This window comes from Nicotiana tabacum, chromosome 2, assembly GCF_000715075.1.
Source record: "Nicotiana tabacum cultivar K326 chromosome 2, ASM71507v2, whole genome shotgun sequence".
NCBI classification, from domain to species: domain Eukaryota; kingdom Viridiplantae; phylum Streptophyta; class Magnoliopsida; order Solanales; family Solanaceae; genus Nicotiana; species Nicotiana tabacum.
Genome location: NC_134081.1, coordinates 118,681,057 through 118,699,420, shown reverse-complemented (window position 1 = coordinate 118,699,420; position 18,364 = coordinate 118,681,057).

Genomic DNA, 18,364 nt, shown 5'->3' with positions numbered 1-18,364 from the left:
TGACACATGTCATCCACAACAAAGGATAAGATTAAAAAGTGGAGGAGAGTATCTCATGGTTTAATTAACGAATATAATACTAATATTAAACAAAGTACTATGAAGATGGTATATTAGTAATTAAAAATACTTAATTATTGGAAAGTACTATAGTTTAAGAAAATTCCTATACTTGAAGATAAGGCAATTGGAGTACTTAATCAGCCACTTTAAGGAACGGACAATGACTTGTGATATTAAATTATTAATAATCGCAGAAAAAAAGGTTATCTGCTTTATTAACCTTTTTGCCTCTCTTTTAGGCCCCCACTTATTCTACGCTGATATCACATTTGTACGTCAAGCAAAAAGACAAGTACACCCGACTATCACCAAATCTTTACATTAAAATAGTATTTCCTCCGATTTCAATAGTTTGACTTGGCACGAAATTTAATTTAAAAAAAAAAACTTTTAAAATTTGTGGTTTTAAAAGCTTAATGGGTAAACCATGACATTTGTGTGGTTATCAAAACTTCTCATTGAGGATAAGATGAGTAAAATGAAGAGTTTAAAGTTAAATTATTTTTAAATTTAAAAATATGTCATTTATTTTAGAACAAAATAAATAAGAAAGTACCTCATATAATTTGAAATTGAGGGAATATTAATTACTTTGTTTTCGTTTGTTTTGGACACTTCTTTGTTGTCAATCTTATTGTAGCAGTGATATGATTTATAATAAACTACAGTAGATTAGGAAACAAGTAGACTAATTTTGTGTCGCAGAAAGTCTTAGGCCTCGTTTGTTTTCGATGAAAGTTTGAATTTTAATCATTCATATCTTAGACACTAAGTATATTTGATTTTAAAGTCTGAATTTTAAACATTTAAATCTTAATCATTAAATATATTTATTTTTATTTACTTCACAACCACTTAATGAGTCTGAATAGATATGTTTGATTAAGATCTATAACTAAGACTTAATTTGATTAAGATGCTATCATCCACAAAAATTTCTAATTAACCGTCGTCTTCGCCTACCATTATCAACTATCTTCACCACCACTATCCTCAACCATAGCCGCAACCACCTCCACCATCCACTACCCCCACCAACATCATCATCAATCATAACCACACATGCACCCACCTCAACTACCACAACTAACCATCTCATCACCATCAATAACCATAGCCGTCACCGTCTACCATTATAAATTACCACCACCCATCATTACCTTCATCAATCACAACCACCACTACTGTCACACCTCCTTTTTTCCGAGGGGGTAGGGGCAGGGAGTTTTTCCAATTTAAGTGACATTATTCGAAATGAGATTATTTATTTATTCAGAGTCGCCACTTGGAATAATTTATGGTGTCCCAAGTCACCGATTTGTTTTAAAATCCCAAATCAAGAAAATTGACTCTATTTATGGTCCGCGAACACAGAAGATCGGGTAAAAAATTCTGTTAACCCGGGAGAAGGTGTGAGGCACTCCTGAGTTTCGTGGTTTTAGCACGGTCGCTTAACAATTAATACTTGGCTTAATTATCTGATTTTTTTAATATTTTTTTTTTACCTTTTAATTATCTGCTTTATTACATGTTTTAAACCTATTGTGCATTTTACCTTTGACCGTTTTTAATTATGTATTTAAATCGATTTTTAGTATTTATGGAGTTATTTCTTGAACAAGTTACGATGTCGTACACTTGTCGTTTGGTACACATTGCAAACCGCGCCACGTGAAACGCACCTGCGATTTACAACATGTTTATTATTATTAGTTGAAGTTATGGTCAAGTCGCGTGAAACGCGCACTCGAATTGGAATTTACGTATCGTGACCATGGCTACGGGAACCGTACCCATGACCACGATAATTTATTAATCGCGCCTAAAGCAAGCTACGAAGTTTATGAATTATTTGTCTTAAACTAATTTGAGATTTGTAAAGCCATAAGAGTATGTCATTGTAGAAAAGTATGAAATAGATTAAATTAATTATTCAAGAATTACTAAAGGGGGCCATTGTATGAGATTAATGGGCCTAGCAGATTTCAAGTTTTGGCCCAAAAATAAAATAACTTTCTTCATTAGCTTATAGTAACCTCACAACTCCACTTCCTTCAACAACCCATGTGTCTAGGCCCAAACATTAGATCTTCACCAGTGATATAATTCTAATTAAACTTATTTAACAACTTAACTATATACTTTAGACAATTGACAGCTTAATTTAAAACAAAGATGGAACTGCTAAAGCTCATTTATTAACACATGAATGACTAAATAACCAAATAGAGACATAACATTGCTTGAGCTTCCATTTCAATAAGAAATTATTATTTTTATTATAAACAATCACAACTCACTTATCAATTAGAAAATTTCATTAAACCATTCATGGATGGACCCCTTTTTAAAAGAACATGCTAATGAACTAAATAAATATACAAAGAGGAAGCTAAAAAATTGGCATGTTTAACAGAGAATAATTTCATTCATTCAAGATATAAAAGAACACCAAAAGAAAAAAAAGCAACTCATATCATTAATCAAAACAAGATAAGAAGTGGACCTCAAAAGTTGAATCTGAAACTTTACGGTTTTACAACTTTGAATCTTAAACTCACTCAGACCGCACGCAAGACCTTAAACGGAGCATCGAAACTCGCCGACGGCCTCAACTAAAAATCTCACTGTTTCGACTGGGTTTGGATGGTAGTTTATGGTATTAAAAAGGCTTTTCTATGGAGGTTTAAAGGTTATTTTTGGGTGGTGAAGCTGCTGGTTTTTTCGAAAGAAAGATGAAAAAAGAATGACACAAGTAGAAATTTCCTTATCCTAAAAGAAGAAAATAAATTTCTCTCAATTCTCTCCTAATTTTTCCCCCTCTCTCCCCTCTTTTTTCCCTCACATTTTTCTTCTATTTATAGAAAAAAATTCGGAATTTTCAGATTTTTATTTTTTATTTTTTATTATTTTTTAATTAAAAAGAATTTCCACTTCCCATTTATCTTATTTTTTAAAAACAATAATTCCCTACTTTCCTTTACTTTTATTTTTTAATTTCTCACTTTTTTTTAAACTTTTAATATATTTAAAATCTCACTTTTTTTACTTTTCTTTTTTTATTTTCCACTTATTTTACTTTTTTTTAAAAAAATTTCCACTTACTTTTACTTTTATTTAAAAAATTCAGGTACCTTTACTTTTATTTTTTAATTCTAAATTTATTTTACTTTTCATTTTTTTAAAATTTTCACATTCTTTTACTTTTATGTTTTTAATTTTTCACTTTCTTTTCCTTTTTTTTATTAAACAATTTCTACCTACTTTTACTTTTTAATTTTATATTTCTACTTTCACTATTTTTTCAATTCCCATCCACAATTTTAAAAAAATAAAATAATAATAATTAATGTTTTATTTATTTTCGGTTTTTTAATTTATTTTATTTAAAAATAAAGATAAAGATAAAAATAAAAATAATACTAATAGTAATAATTGATATTTTAAATTATTATTAATTTTTACCCTATATAAGAAAATGTAACAAAGCTAAAAAATATATATATTAAATTTCTGAAAATATTTACATAGTAGAAGGTGATAAAAATTCAAATATAGTCAAAAATTAGGTGCTCACAACTGCCCCTCTTTGCTTGGAAACATGTAGAGTTTTTAGGCAAATACTAGGTGTGCCATGTGACTAATTTTTACCAAACCATTATTCAAAAGGAAAAGAAATAAAAGATAGGGTGCAACCGAGTCCTGGTTTTGGACACCCTACATATCCCGGGTTATAGGGGAATCAGGTCGCGTGTAGTTCAAGGAGAATAATGGAATGATGAGTTGAGGAGTCGGGTGAGGTTCCGTCGAGGCTCCGGTCCGCTGTCTTACTATTGTATCAAAATAAAAAAGAAACTAAACAAGCCTATCAGTTATGAGTTACAAGATTCTTATCTATGAATCTTCAGAAACTTGATCTTCAGTCTTGACTGGTTTTTCATGCAGACTCTGATCTAAACCTTGATGCTCGCTAGCTGTAGATTCTAGTTCATTATTCTATAGCTTCTTCTAATCAAAACGGGACTCCAATGCTCGTGGCTTCAGTCATGTCTTGAGCATTCCACATCTTTTCAATTGCTTTTGCATTTTGGATTCACTTATTTTTTATTTTATTTTATTCTGAATTGAGACTTCTTCTTTTGGTCATCTCGAACCCTGTGCCTCGAGGTAAAACCTACTCAGACACCAAAACAAACAAACGAACGAATTGTTTTTGCCCCAATTTGCACTAGGACAATTTCGTGAGTTATTGTAACAAAATTCTAAACTACTTCTTTATTGAAAGCAATAAAAGGTCGGGAGTGGTGTACCCTGAAAAAGTCATGTTTTTTTGGGATGTTATTTTTTTATTGTCAAAAGGATGTCCCAACTAAGGACTGATGTACCTTATGTTGGAAACATATGGCCAGGGAATGGGATACCAAATATTGGCAAAGATATCGGGGAGTGGTGTACCCTGCATTTAAGATCAAATCAACTAGGGAGTAGAGACCCTATGTTGGAAAAATAGACTAGGGAGTGGAGACCCTATGTTGGAAAAGAGACTAGGAAGTGGAGACCCTATGTCTAAAATAAAATCAACTAGGGAGTGGAGACCTTATGTTGGAAACATCAACTAGGGAGTGGAGACCCTATGTTGGGAAAGAAACTAGGGAGTAGAGACCCTATGTCTGAAATAAAATCAACTAGGGAGTAGAGACTCTATATTGGAAAAGAGACTAGGGAGTGGATGCCATATGTCTAAAATAAAATTAACTAGGGAGTGCAGACCCTATGTTGGAAAAGGCGACTAGGGAGTGGAGACCCTATGTCTAAAATAAAATTAACTAGGGAGTGGAGACCCTATGTTGGAAAAGTGACTAGGGAGTGGAGACACTATGTCTAAAAAAATAAAAATTAACTAGGGAGTGGAGACCCTATGTTGGAAACGAGACTAGGGAGTGGAGACCCTATGTCTATAATAAAATCAACTAGGGAGTGAAGACCATATGTTGGAAAAGCAGACTAGGGAGTGGAGACCCTATGTCTAAAAATATCAACTAGGGAATGGAGACCCTATGTTGAAAAAACGACTAGGGAGTGGAGACCCTATGTCTAAAATAATAATCAACTAGGGTGTGGAGACCTTATGTTGGAAAAGCGACTAGGGAGTGGAGACCCTATGTCTAAAATAATCATCAACTAGGGAGTGGAGACCCTATGTTGGAAAAGCATACTAGGGAGTGGAGACCCTATGTCTAAAAATATCAACTAGGGAGTGGAGACCCTATGTAAGAAAAGCAGACTAGAGAGTGGAGACCCTATGTCTAAAAACATCAACTAGGGAGTGGAGACCCTATGTTGGAAAAGAGACTAGGGAGTGGAGACCTTATGTCTAAAATAGAAAGATATTATGGAGTGGAGACCCTATGTCTAAAATAAAAAGAGACTAGGGAGTGGAGACCCTATGTCTAAAATATCATTAACTAGGGAATGGAGACCCTATGTTGGAAAATCATCAACTAGGGAGTGGAGACCCTATGTTGGAAAGGAGACTAGGGAGTGAAGACCCTATGTCTAAAATAACTTCAACTAGGGAGTGGAGACCCTATGTCTAAAATAACTTCAACTAGGGAGTGAAGACCCTATGTTGGAAAAATGCAGCTAGGGATTGTAGACCCTATACTACCATGATTTTGAACTTTTTTTCTTGTTATCCTTTTCATCATCATTTTTTATTTTTTTTTATTTCAGAGAATGAGTAAATGCGGGAAAGAATTTTTTGGAGGAGACTTCCATGTTGGAGTGGTTGCTGCAAAATTGTTTCTAGCCTTTGCGCAATTTCTTTTTGGTTGCACCTGCTTCTTGTAAGGTTATTTTTGGATTGCACCTATTTCCTATTTTTTCAAACAAAGAACAATTTATCAGTTTGAAACGAGGGTTGGTTTTGTGGCTTTGATTGTTTCAGTCACTTGATCTCGGCCCTTTCAGCTGCAACTAGTTGTTTCCTGAATACCGATTGCATTTCTAAACTTGGAGACATCTGGCTTTCCCAGAATTTTCCATGACGGTCAGTCACGTGGAACTTAACCTTTTCAACTTTATTTTGCCTTTGTAGGCATTTGACTTTGAATTTCCTGTTTCAACAGTTTTTGATTTTGAAGCATCGGCCACCATGGCCAGTCGGAGTCGACTTGATGCCCCTGCTAAGGCTGAGTGCCTTTTTTGCATATTGGCTTGTATCAAGTGAGAACCCTGTAAATCAGTCTTGCCATCCTTTCTTTGTCTTAGTTTCTAAACAGAGTTAGGCTGAAAGGATTCAAAGAAAAGCAAACAATGGAATGGACAAATGAATTTAGACGAGAGGTATCCCTTTCGGGAAAAAGAAAGAAGGACTTATTTGGAGTGTATACGTACTTCAATGAATATGACATGCCTCTTTGACTAGATGCCTGATCTGTGTAAACCGTCCAACTCTCAGAAATTTATCACAACTCTTGCCTTGAGACTGAGAAACTTTGCCTAGGACTGTGTCGATGCCAATGACTGTGAGGATCCTCTTTTCGATCAGTGGCGCCCTTTGCGAGTTTTCACTAACAAGACTCTTTCATTTTCGAATTTCTCTGCTTACCATCGCCTTACGGTGCCTGTGAGGGTTTTCACCGATAAGATTCTCTTATTTTATTTCTCTCATTTTGTTGTATCAGATCCGGGTAACTGTATACTCCCATTTTGAATCTCTTTGCCGATTGATCGGAAGAACTTGAAAAGGATTTGGATAAAAAAGATTTGGATTGAATTACAACTTTGGAACCTTTCAGACAAAATAATCGCCAAACCATTATAAATTCTGATCCAGTTTCAACTTTTAGGGAATGTGAATTTTTATTTTGGTGTGACTGAACCCCAGAGAGAGGCTGCCTACGTATTTTTTCGGAATCAAGTCAAACATAGTTCAAGGACGAGAACTTTGTTTTTGATTCTCTTTTGTTTTGGTTTTGGTTTCTGTTTGGTTTCTTCTCTTTCTTTTTCCTTTCCTTTTTTTCTCTTTTCTTTTTCATTTTTCATTTCATTTTCTTTGTCTTTTCTTACTTTTTATTTGTATATTTCTTTTTCTTCTCTTTTTATTTTTTTATTTTTTCATTCATTTTATTTTTTAATAATGACTTCCGAGTTCCAATAAGGGTAATCAAAGAATGGGAGCCGGCTCAAAATGATTTGCAAAGGGTTAAATGTTTGGATAGTGAGAAAGAAAGTCTTCTTCATCCCAACCGGAGAACATTAATGCTATATAGAGGATCCAACATAGTACCTTTTGACTGCACTTGTATTGACAGTTGTTTCAGGGACATTTTCTTCGATGTGTCCCAAGTACAACGCTCTCTTTTGGCAGTACTCTTGAACAATGTATGGACCTTTCCAACCTAAAGTCAATTTTCCTTTAGCTGTTCCGATTCTTTATTTTATTTCCTTAAAACTATCTTCATTGCATTCTGATTCTTGATTCATTATTTCGAAGTCTGACAACGTTTTAGGATCGGGGCATGAAGTCCGCAAGCATGCCATGTTATTGAAATCTGTATTTAACAGAACTGAAAAAAGAATAAGAGAAGTGACAAAATTAAGAAAAGAAACATTCCCAGACATTGAAGTATTAATTTCATTTGATAAAGTAAAACATTCAGATCACACCCTGAGATAATCCGGACGCAGAAAGGATAGCAAGAATGGCTACTGAGACTCACGTCTGATAGGGAACTTTCAGGCTTGGCGACTATTTTTGGCTTTTCCTCTGTCTCGGCAAGGGCTGTAAGGGCCTTTAGTGCCGTATCAAATTCCCAATCTCTCGCGCCATATGACAGCATATTCACAAAAATATTCCGTGGTTTTCTTTGTTAATTTTCACTCTTTCTTTTTCTTTTTGTTTTCTTAGTTTTTTTTTTCGCTCTTTGTTTTTTTTTGTTGTTATTTTTGTCACTCTTTTCTTTCTTTCTTTTTTTCTCAGTTTATTTGATGTCAATGATCGAATCCGATGGGTATTGCCTACGTATTATGACGCCGCATGAATCAGATCTTGCGTAGTTCGGGAAGATTAGGAATAAAGTAAATAAACTAACTCTTTTTCTCTGTATTTTGAATTAATTTTTTTTTCGGAAAGACTTATAAAGAAGAAAGATTTTTTTTTTTTGATTTCGATTTCTTTGTTTTTTTGAGAATTTTTGAAAAGAATGAAAATATTATTTTGGATTTTTTTTTTTTAATTTTTTGGGAGAAGGACTTCTAAAAAAAAGGTAGAAAATATTTTTGAATTTTGAATTGATTTGTTTCTTTTTTTAAAAGAAAGACTTCTATAAAGATTTTTTTTGTTTTGTTTTAAATTTTTTTTATTTGGGATTTTCTAAGTAAAAAATCTAAAGAATGAATTAAAGAAAATATTTTTGGATTTTCACTTCTTTTATTTTTTTCAATTCCCAAAAGAAAAACTTCTATAAAGGAAGAAAATTTTTGGATTTTATGTGTCAAAGAAAAAATTTTAAAGAAGGAATTAAAGGAAAATATTTTTGAATTTTTGAAAGTTGGGGTCGGAACCGATGATGTTTGCCTACGTATCTCACATCCGGTGAGAATCAGACTCGCGTAGTTCGGTAAGATCATGAATAAAGTAACTCAACTAACTCTTTTATTATTCACTATTTTTTTTTAATTTAAAAAAATCGTACCAACAAAAAACTCATAACAAGGAAAATATTTTGAATTTAGAATTTTCTTTTTTTTTTTATTAAAAATTTTTGAAAGAAAGACTTCTAAACAAGAGAGAAAATATTTTTGAATTTTTAGTTTTTTATTTTATTTTTATTTTTTTGATAATTTTCGAAAGAAAGAAAATATTTTTATTTTTGAATTTTTGATTTTGATTTTGTTTTTTCAAATGAGAGACTTCTAAAAATAAAGAAAATATTTTTTAGCTTTAAAATCTTTTTCTTTTATTTGGGATTTTCGAAGGAAAGACTTCTAAAGAAGGAATTAAAAGAAAATATTTTTGAATTTTTAAAAATTTGGGGTCGGAACCGATGAGGTTTGCCTACGTATCTCACATCCGGTGAGAATCAGACCCGCGTAGTTCGGTCAATTTTGGCACAATAAGAAAACATGACTTTTGTAAACATTGGCTTATTTTTTTTTTTTTTTTAATAAAAAAATAAATTCGGCAGGGTTTCAGAATTTTTCAAATACCTACCTTTCACTCTTTTTTTTTTTTGTTTTTTTTTATATTTTCTTTCTCTATTCTAGAAACCGGTCAACATGCAAGCCGAAACAAACATATGCACAAGTAGCACGTAAAAATGCATCAGGATGGTCTTTTATATTGAGTACACCTATCCTAGATGAACACAACCCGTATGTTAAATCCCCAAAGTCAAATGCACGTAATGCAAACAAACGTACCTATTAGGGATCCGGCATGAGGTTATGTCATTCTAAGTTTAAATCCTGGGTGTATTATTCTAGACCTGACTTACCCGAGCGGACAACTCGAGCCAAACTGGGGCAGCGTACCGGGAATACAGAAGCTTCACCGGCTTTGCAACTTGTCCGATCCTCGTTCAAAAATTAGGGTATGACTCTAACAGAAAGAATCCACGCGAAGCGCACGCTTCCCAGAAGATTTAGAAGACTTAGAGAGAATAATGGTTTTCGTAACAGTTTATATACAGTTCACGACAATATCGGTAAAGAGCAGCAATTAGCACATTAGGCTCAAACACGTAAAAAAAAATTAGATAATAAACAAAAACCAAGTATAAAAGTCATCTAAGCTCGAATTCTGAACCCTGAACCAAAAGTTTTGGGTTCGTTTCCCCAACAGAGTAGCCAGAGCTGTCACACCTCCTTTTTTCGAGGGGGTAGGGGTAGCGAGTTTTTTCAATTTAAGTGACATTATTCGAAATGAGATTATTTATTTATTCAGAGTCGCCACTTGGAATAATTTATGGTGTCCCAAGTCACCGATTTATTTTAAAATCCCAAATCAAAGAAATTGACTATATTTATGGTCCCCGAACACAGAAGACCGGGTAAGGAATTCTGTTAACCCGGGAGAAGATGTGAGGCACTCCCGAGTTCCGTGATTTTAGCACGGTCGCTTAACAATTAATACTTGGCCTAATTATCTGATTTTTTTTTAATTTTTTTTTACTTTTTAATTATCTGATTTATTACCTGTTTTAAACATATTGTGCATTTTACTTTTGACCGCTTTTAATTATGTATTTAAATCTATTTTTAGTATTTATGGAGTTATTTCTTGAACAAGTTACGATGTCGTGCACTTGTCATTTGGTACACATTGCAAACCGTGCCACGTGAAATGCACCCGCGATTTACAACATGTTTATTATTATTAGTTGAAGTTATAGTCAAGTCGCGTGAAATGCGCACTCGACGTTTCGTGATCATGGCCACGGGAACCGTACCCATGGCCACGATAATTTATTAATCGCACCTAAAGCAAGCTATGAAGTTTATGAATTATTTGTCTTAAACTAATTTGAGATTTGTAAAGCCATAAGAGTATGTCATTGTAGAAAAGCATGAAATAAATTAAATTAATTATTCAAGAATTACAAAATGGGGTCATTGTATGAGATTAATGGGCCTAGCAAATTTCAAGTTTTGGCCCAAAAAAATAACTTTCTTCATTAGCTTATAGTAACTTCACAACTTCACTTCCTTCAACAACCCATGTGTCTAGGCCCAAACATTGAATTTTCACCAGTGACATAATTCTAGTTAAACTTGTTTAACAACTTAACTCTATACTTTAGACAATTAACAGCTTAATTTAAAATAAAGATGGAATTACTAAAACTCATTTATTAACACATGAATGACTAAATAACCAAATAGAGACATAACATTGCTTGAGCTTCCATTTCAATAAGAAATTATTTTTTTTTAAAAACAATCACAACTCACTTATCAATTAGCAAATTTCATTAAACCATTCATGTATGAACCTCTTTTTAAAATAATATGCTAATGAACTAAATAAATATACAAAGAGGAAGCTAAAAAATTGGAATGTTTAACAGAGAATAATTTCATTCATTCAAGATATAAAAGAACACCAAAAGAAAAAGAAGCAACTCATATCATTAATCAAAACAAGATAAGAAGTGGACCTCAAAAGTTGAATCTGAAACTTTACGGTTTTACAACTTTGAATCTTAAACTCATTCAAACCGCACGCAAGACCTTAAACGGAGCATCGAAACTCGTCGACGACCTCAACTAAAAACCTCACTGTTTCGACTGGGTTTGGATGGTAGTTTATGGTATTAAAAGGGCTTTTCTATGGAGGTTTAAAGGTTGTATTTGGGTGGTGAAACTGCTGGTTTTTTCGAAAGAAAGAAGAAAAAAGAATGACACAAGAAGAAATTCCTTTATCCTAAAAGAAGAAAATAAATTTCTCTCAATTCTCTCCTCCCTTTTTTTCCTCTCTCCCCTCTTTTTTTCCTCACATTTCTCTTCTATTTATAGAAAAAATTTCGGAATTTTCAAATTTTATTTTTTAATTAAAAAGAATTTTCACTTCCTATTTTTTTATTTTTAAAAAAAAATAATTCCCCACTTTTTTTTATTTTTCTTTTTTAATTTCTCACTTTTTTATTTTTAATATATTTAAAATCCCACTTTTTTTAATTTTTCTTTTTTTATTTCCTACTTATTTTACTTTTCTTTTTTTAAATTTTCACTTGCTTTTACTTTTATTTAAAAAGAAAATCAGATACCCTTACTTTTATTTTTTAATTCCAACTTTATTTTACTTTTTATTTTTTTAAATTTCCACATTCTTTTATTTTTATTTTTTTTATTTTCCACTTTCTTTTACTTTTTTTATTAAACAATTTCTACCTACTTTTATTTTTACTTTTACTTTTTAATTTTATATTTCTACTTTTACTATTTTTTTAATTCCCATCCGTAATTTTAAAAAAATAAAATAATAATAATATTTTTTTTTTATTTTCGATTTTTTAATTTATTTTATTTAAAAATAAAGATAAAATTAAAAATATAAAGAATACTAATAATAATAATTGATCTTTTAAATTATTATTAAATTTTACCCTATATAAGAAAATGTAACAAAACAAAAAAATATATATATTAAATTTCTGAAAATATTTACATAGTAGAAGGTGATAAAAATTCAAATATAGTCAAAAATTAGGTGCTCACAACTACCACAACCACCCACCATTTATTAACAATCACCACCCATCACCATCCTCAACTATAATCGTTATCGCTACCAATCACTGCCGTCTCCGCCTACCATTATCAACTATCTCTTCCACCACCACCACCACCATCCTCAACCATAGCCGCAACCACCTCCACCATCCACTACCCCCACCACCATCATCCTCAACCATAACAACACATGCACCCACCTCAACTACCATAACTAACCATCTCATCACCATCAATAACCATAGCCGACACCGCCCACCATTATAAATTACCACCACCCATCATTACCTTCATCAATCACAACCACAACCACAACCACCACTACCACAACCACCCACAATCATCACCATCCTCAATCATAATCGCTATCGCTATCAATCACTGCCGTCTCCGCCTACCATTATCAACTATCTCCACCACAATCACCACCACCATCCTCAACCATAGCCGCAACTACCTCCACCATCTACTACTCCCACCACCAACCACCATCATCCCCAACCATAACCACACATGCACCCACCTCACCTATCACAACTAACCATTTCATCACTATCAATAACCATAGCCGACACCACCCACCATTATAAATTACCACCACCCAACATTATCTTCATCAATCACAACCACAACTACAACCATCACTACCACAACAACCCACCATTTATTAACAATCACCACCCATTACCATCCTCAACCATAATCGCTATCGCTACCAATCGCTGTCGTCTCCGCCTACCATTATCAACTATCTCCACCACCACCACCACCACCATCCTCAACCATAGCCGCAACCACCTCCACCATCCACTACCTCCACCACCACCATCCTCAACCATAACCACATATGCACCCACCTCACCTACCACAACTAACCATCTCATCACCATCAATAACCATAGCCGACACCGCCCACCATTATAAATTACCACCACCTATCATTACCTGCATCAATCACAACCACAACCACAACCATCACTACCGCCCACCATTTATTAACAATCATCACCCATCACCATCCTCAATCATAATCGCTATCGCTACCAATCACCACTAGCTACTATCCAGAACCACCACCATCAACCAAAATCACCACCAATCACCGCCTCTAGTGCCACGACCCAAAATTTCAACCTCGGTTATTGCAGCTGCTATGTCGTTATATAGATATTATTGATAGGATATTAGATTAATTAGTATTTTATTTGAATTTTGTGTTTGTTAATTTTCAAATAAAGATAAATTTTATACAGTCAGACGTTAAAAAAAATAAACAGTTTTAATCATTTAGTATTCAGGTCTTAATACACATCTTGATATTCATATGTGTATTCAGATTTAGATGTCTTAATTTTAATACGCATCTTGATATTCAGATTCATACGTCTTAATATTAAAAAAAAATGAATGAGGCATTACTTTATTTCTTTAACTTCGTATCCATTTAAATGACATTAAACCGACAGGGAGTACTTCCTCTTCATTTTATATAAAATTTGATTAAAGGTGAAGTTTAAGTCGTTAAACATATTAAACATAGAAGTTAAAAATTAATTTGGTGGAGAAAATGTTACTTTTAAACTTAAATTAAATTGTTATATAAATCTGAATTTCTTTAAGTTTTGAAATTCAGAAAAAAATTATATGAAACTCCTAGTGACGTCTCTGAAAATTAGATAAGTGTTGTATAAATTGAAATAGAAGGACTAATCTTTATGTTTCCATATGGAGGTATTGCTAATAGTAATACTATGATATAGAATCATTCACATACACTTTTTTTTTTTCTTGCGAGGTAGTGTCACACCGAGATCCACTTTTCTATCCGGTATTGCTATTTGTTGTGACCCGATTAATTCGAATTTGTATCGAAAAGGCTTACTTTGAGGAAAAAAAAGATGTTTTCTATCAGAAGTAACTTCATACTCAAGCTTGAATCCAAAATCTCTATTTTAAAATAGAGAAACACTAACTACTCTACCACGACCTTTGATCGGGCGGAGGTAAAGTGCGGGATATGGGTTCGGCCGAACCCAGTAGCTTTTGTTCAAACCATGTATTTGTTTTAAGAAATCTATTGAATATGTACAACTTATTAATTTAGAACCCAATAACTTAAAATAATTATAATTTCGAATCCATAAATTTTAAATTCTGACTCCGCCTCTTACTTTGATGGTATCGAAATCCATTGCATTGTGCTTCGTAATTCCAATATTGTGAAAGAGGCCAACTTTATGTGAGATGCCAATTCTCACATATCTTGTCCCTTTCCTAGTGTTTTATTATATAAATAAATAATGTAATAGTTATATATGCGTATTCACTATCCTTCTCAGACCTAATTTATAAAATTTTACTGAGTTATTGTTGTTGTAATATAACAATTACTTTTTACAATTGCGATAAGATAGCTCCACAGACGACCTATTAAAATACCTAAATAAAATATAAATCTAATTAGTAAAGCTTTCAATAACAAGTTGTTCGACATGGACAACAAATTATATTAAAGCCTTAAATATATTTAGTTCTTATTTTCTTTGAGGTATAAAATTATATTTCTCGCCGTCACTATGATTAAGTTTTTAGTTAAATATGCCGTTAATGTTGTAGGATTCGTTATTCTATGTGCCTTTGACAAGGACACCCCCTTCAAATACATAGGATTTTGTGTCTTAAGGCATATAAAAAATTTGAGTCTTACTCCCTAACTTTCTTCATCATATACAAAATAGCACATTTCCTTTGGTTGGTGTATACTAAAATCCAGGGTTTGCTATATTTTTTTCCTTTTTTTTTTTTTTTTTGGTTTTCTTCTTTTTCTTTATGGTAGGCGTGGGAAATGGGATCCACATTTACATTGACCGCTCTATTTGATGTTCCTTTTCATAAAAGAAAAAAAGAATCACTCTGGTGCGTAAAGCATGACGCATTCACATCAGGTTCAGATAAGTACCGCATCTCAAGAGATGTGATATAAACAGCCTAACCTAATGCAAGCATTAATGGTTGCTTTCACGGCTCGAACTCATGACCTATATGTCACACTAAGACAATTTTACCTTTTTAGTGGAAAAAAAAGGGCCTTTTCAGCGCTCCTTTGTGCCTTTGACAAAATTTTAATCTTTGAAGAGTTATACTAGTAGCCTATTTGGCAAAACTGTAAAAATCAGCTTATTTTGAGATGTATTTTTTTTTAAAAGTGCTTTTCAAAAAAGTATTTTTGGAGAAAAGCAGTTTGTGTTTGGCTAATAAATTTGATAAACACTTTTGAACAATAATTTGTGTTTGGCCAAACTTTTCAAAAAGTGATTTTATGTGTCAATTTACAAATAAGGACATGAAGAGATTTGCTTAATAGTTAATATTATATAAATAGATAAATAATTACAAATATTTATTATTAAAGATAATAATTAAATTTTTTATTTTATTTATGTAAAATATTTAAAAAAAATTGAAAAGTACTTTATTCTTTCAAGATAATTTAAATATATCAAAAAATCATTCAATAAATATAAAAGTTCATCCCAAAAGTTATTTTATATTACTTAATAGTTTAAACTAAGTAAGGTTATTTTGGTATATATAATATTTTGCAAAAGGGTATTTTTGGTAGGAAGAAAAATCAAAATTATTTCTGCTTCTGGAGAGAACTACTTTTTTCTACTTCTTCAAAATTATTTCTGCTTTTAGCCAAAAATACTTTTTTTTCAAAAAAAACTTGGCCAGATACCTCAAATTGAGAAAAAAAGTACTTTTTTAAAAGAAAAAAAAATAAACACTTATGGCATGGCGAGAAGCTGGCCAAACAAGCTATAAAAAGGAAAGGAGTTGGGATCTTGACATTTTTGGTTTTGTGAGACGAAATTGTTATTATCTATATAGAAAATACTCAATAGGCTTGCTGAGGACCTTTGAGAATCCTAGAGTTCGCTTCGTAATTAAGAAACCAGAAGACCCACTTTTTTGGCGTGTGGTTTTTGAATAAGCTTCAATCTCAAGATTTTGCTGGGTCGAACTTTTAAATTTTTACACTGATAATAACTAAAAAAAGTTTCATTTTATTGTGTTTTCTATTTTCTTATTAAAGTAACTTCTAATCACCTTGACAGATGCGGAGCTAGGATTTGAAGTGCGTGAATTCTAAATTTTAAAATAAAATAACTCACAGCCCTTACCATTGAACCAAGACCCCTTTTGTTACTGGATTCGGCAGTGTATATATATATATAGATTTAGTAAATATTTCAATACAAATACAGAGTTTCGGAAAAAATTATTGAGTTCGCCTGAACCCGCACCCACTACTGTAGCTCCGCCTCTGCTCGACAGGAACATGAATTAGAACTCTTATAACATTATTTATTTACATTCGACCACTATAGCTGACAGTGATGTGCTTTCAGTTTAGGGCGATAATGTTTTAAGAAAAAATATTCCAAGGTAGATAAAACTCTTTTCCCTATGAATGCCCCCGCTGTTAATTACTCCTTCGGTCCCATTTTAACTATATCATTTTGGCGTAAAAAGAATTTTCCAAAATAATTATCACTTTAGAAATTCAAGACTAAATTTATTAATCGTTTCTAAGTATACCCTTAATATTAAAGTAATAATTCTTTTTAATACTACTTAATTCTAAGAAAATATTTAATAGGGATAGCTTAATAAACTATACTTGGTATTAACGGGCATGAAAAGAACTAAAGTGACAATCAAATTGGAACAAGGGAGTAATCCCATAGTACCACAATACTCCCTCTGGTCCATAATAAGTGATCAATTTACTTTTTTATTTTGATCCAAAATAAGTGTCCATTTATGTAATCAAGAAAAAATTCAATTTATTTTCTCTTTTACCCTTATGAGTTATGTGCATATCCCTAAAAAGTTTTCTTACTCCTCACATTAATATTAAATTAAGGGTAGTTTAATCATACTAGGTATTTTTGCATAGAATTTAGTATTTTTTCTTAATTGACGTGCCTAAAGTAAACTGGTCACTTATTGTGGACCGGAGAATAATAATTAAGATGAACGACTTGCATCGGTTAAAATATAATTTCTTCGTTCTATCGATGACATTCCAACACTACCTATGTGATTGAAAAGCATAGTCGATCCCAACAATTCCAACGATGATAAATCCTTTGAATATCAAAAGACGGGATACATATAATAAAGCCTAACTAATGAAGCACATTTATCAACTATAGATGAAGTTCCTTGAGAAATGGTACGTGGTTCCCCACATCACCAAATCTAAATACTTAACGTATGTAGAGTACCAACTTGGTGGTGCTATCCTAAGGGCAAAAGGACAATTAGTAGAGTTTATGACCAAACAAGCCAGTGATAAATAAATGCAATCATGAATAGTTAATCCTAACCATCTACAGCAACAAAAAATCTAGTATAATTAAGTAGGGTCTAGGAATGATAGTACGCACGCAACTTTACCCCTGCCTTACAAAAATAGAGTTATTTCTGATTGACCCTTGGCTCATATGGGAAAAAAAGTAGTAACAGCAAGAATATAATAAGAAACCGAAGCAAAAGAAACAAGTGGTAGTGGTAGAAACCTAAGAATAGGAAAATACAAGACTAACACTAATACTACTAGCAGCAAAGAAGAAAAATCCTAACCATCCCCAACCAAATTTACATTTGAAATATTTACGAGACATTCAAGATATAGTTGCATCAAGACGCGAGCGCAAAACAGATATAGCCAGAAAGAGTAAAAATAGCAATGGCTAGCCAGTTTTCGGACTGGTAATTCAAAAATAGCCAACATTCGCAAAGTCATTGAAAAATAACCACTGTTTTGTTGCAACACAGACCAATCCAGCATAATATACTGGAGATTGATGCACCTGTGTATGAACTTCCAGCATATTATGCTAGAACTCCAACACGCGGAAAATTCCAGCATAATATATTGGAGATTGGAGCACCTATGTATGAACTTCCAATATATTATACTGGAACTCCAGTATATTATGCTAGAATATTTTCCGAATTTTTAATAGTGTTTTTCTTCAGATTTATCTTTACA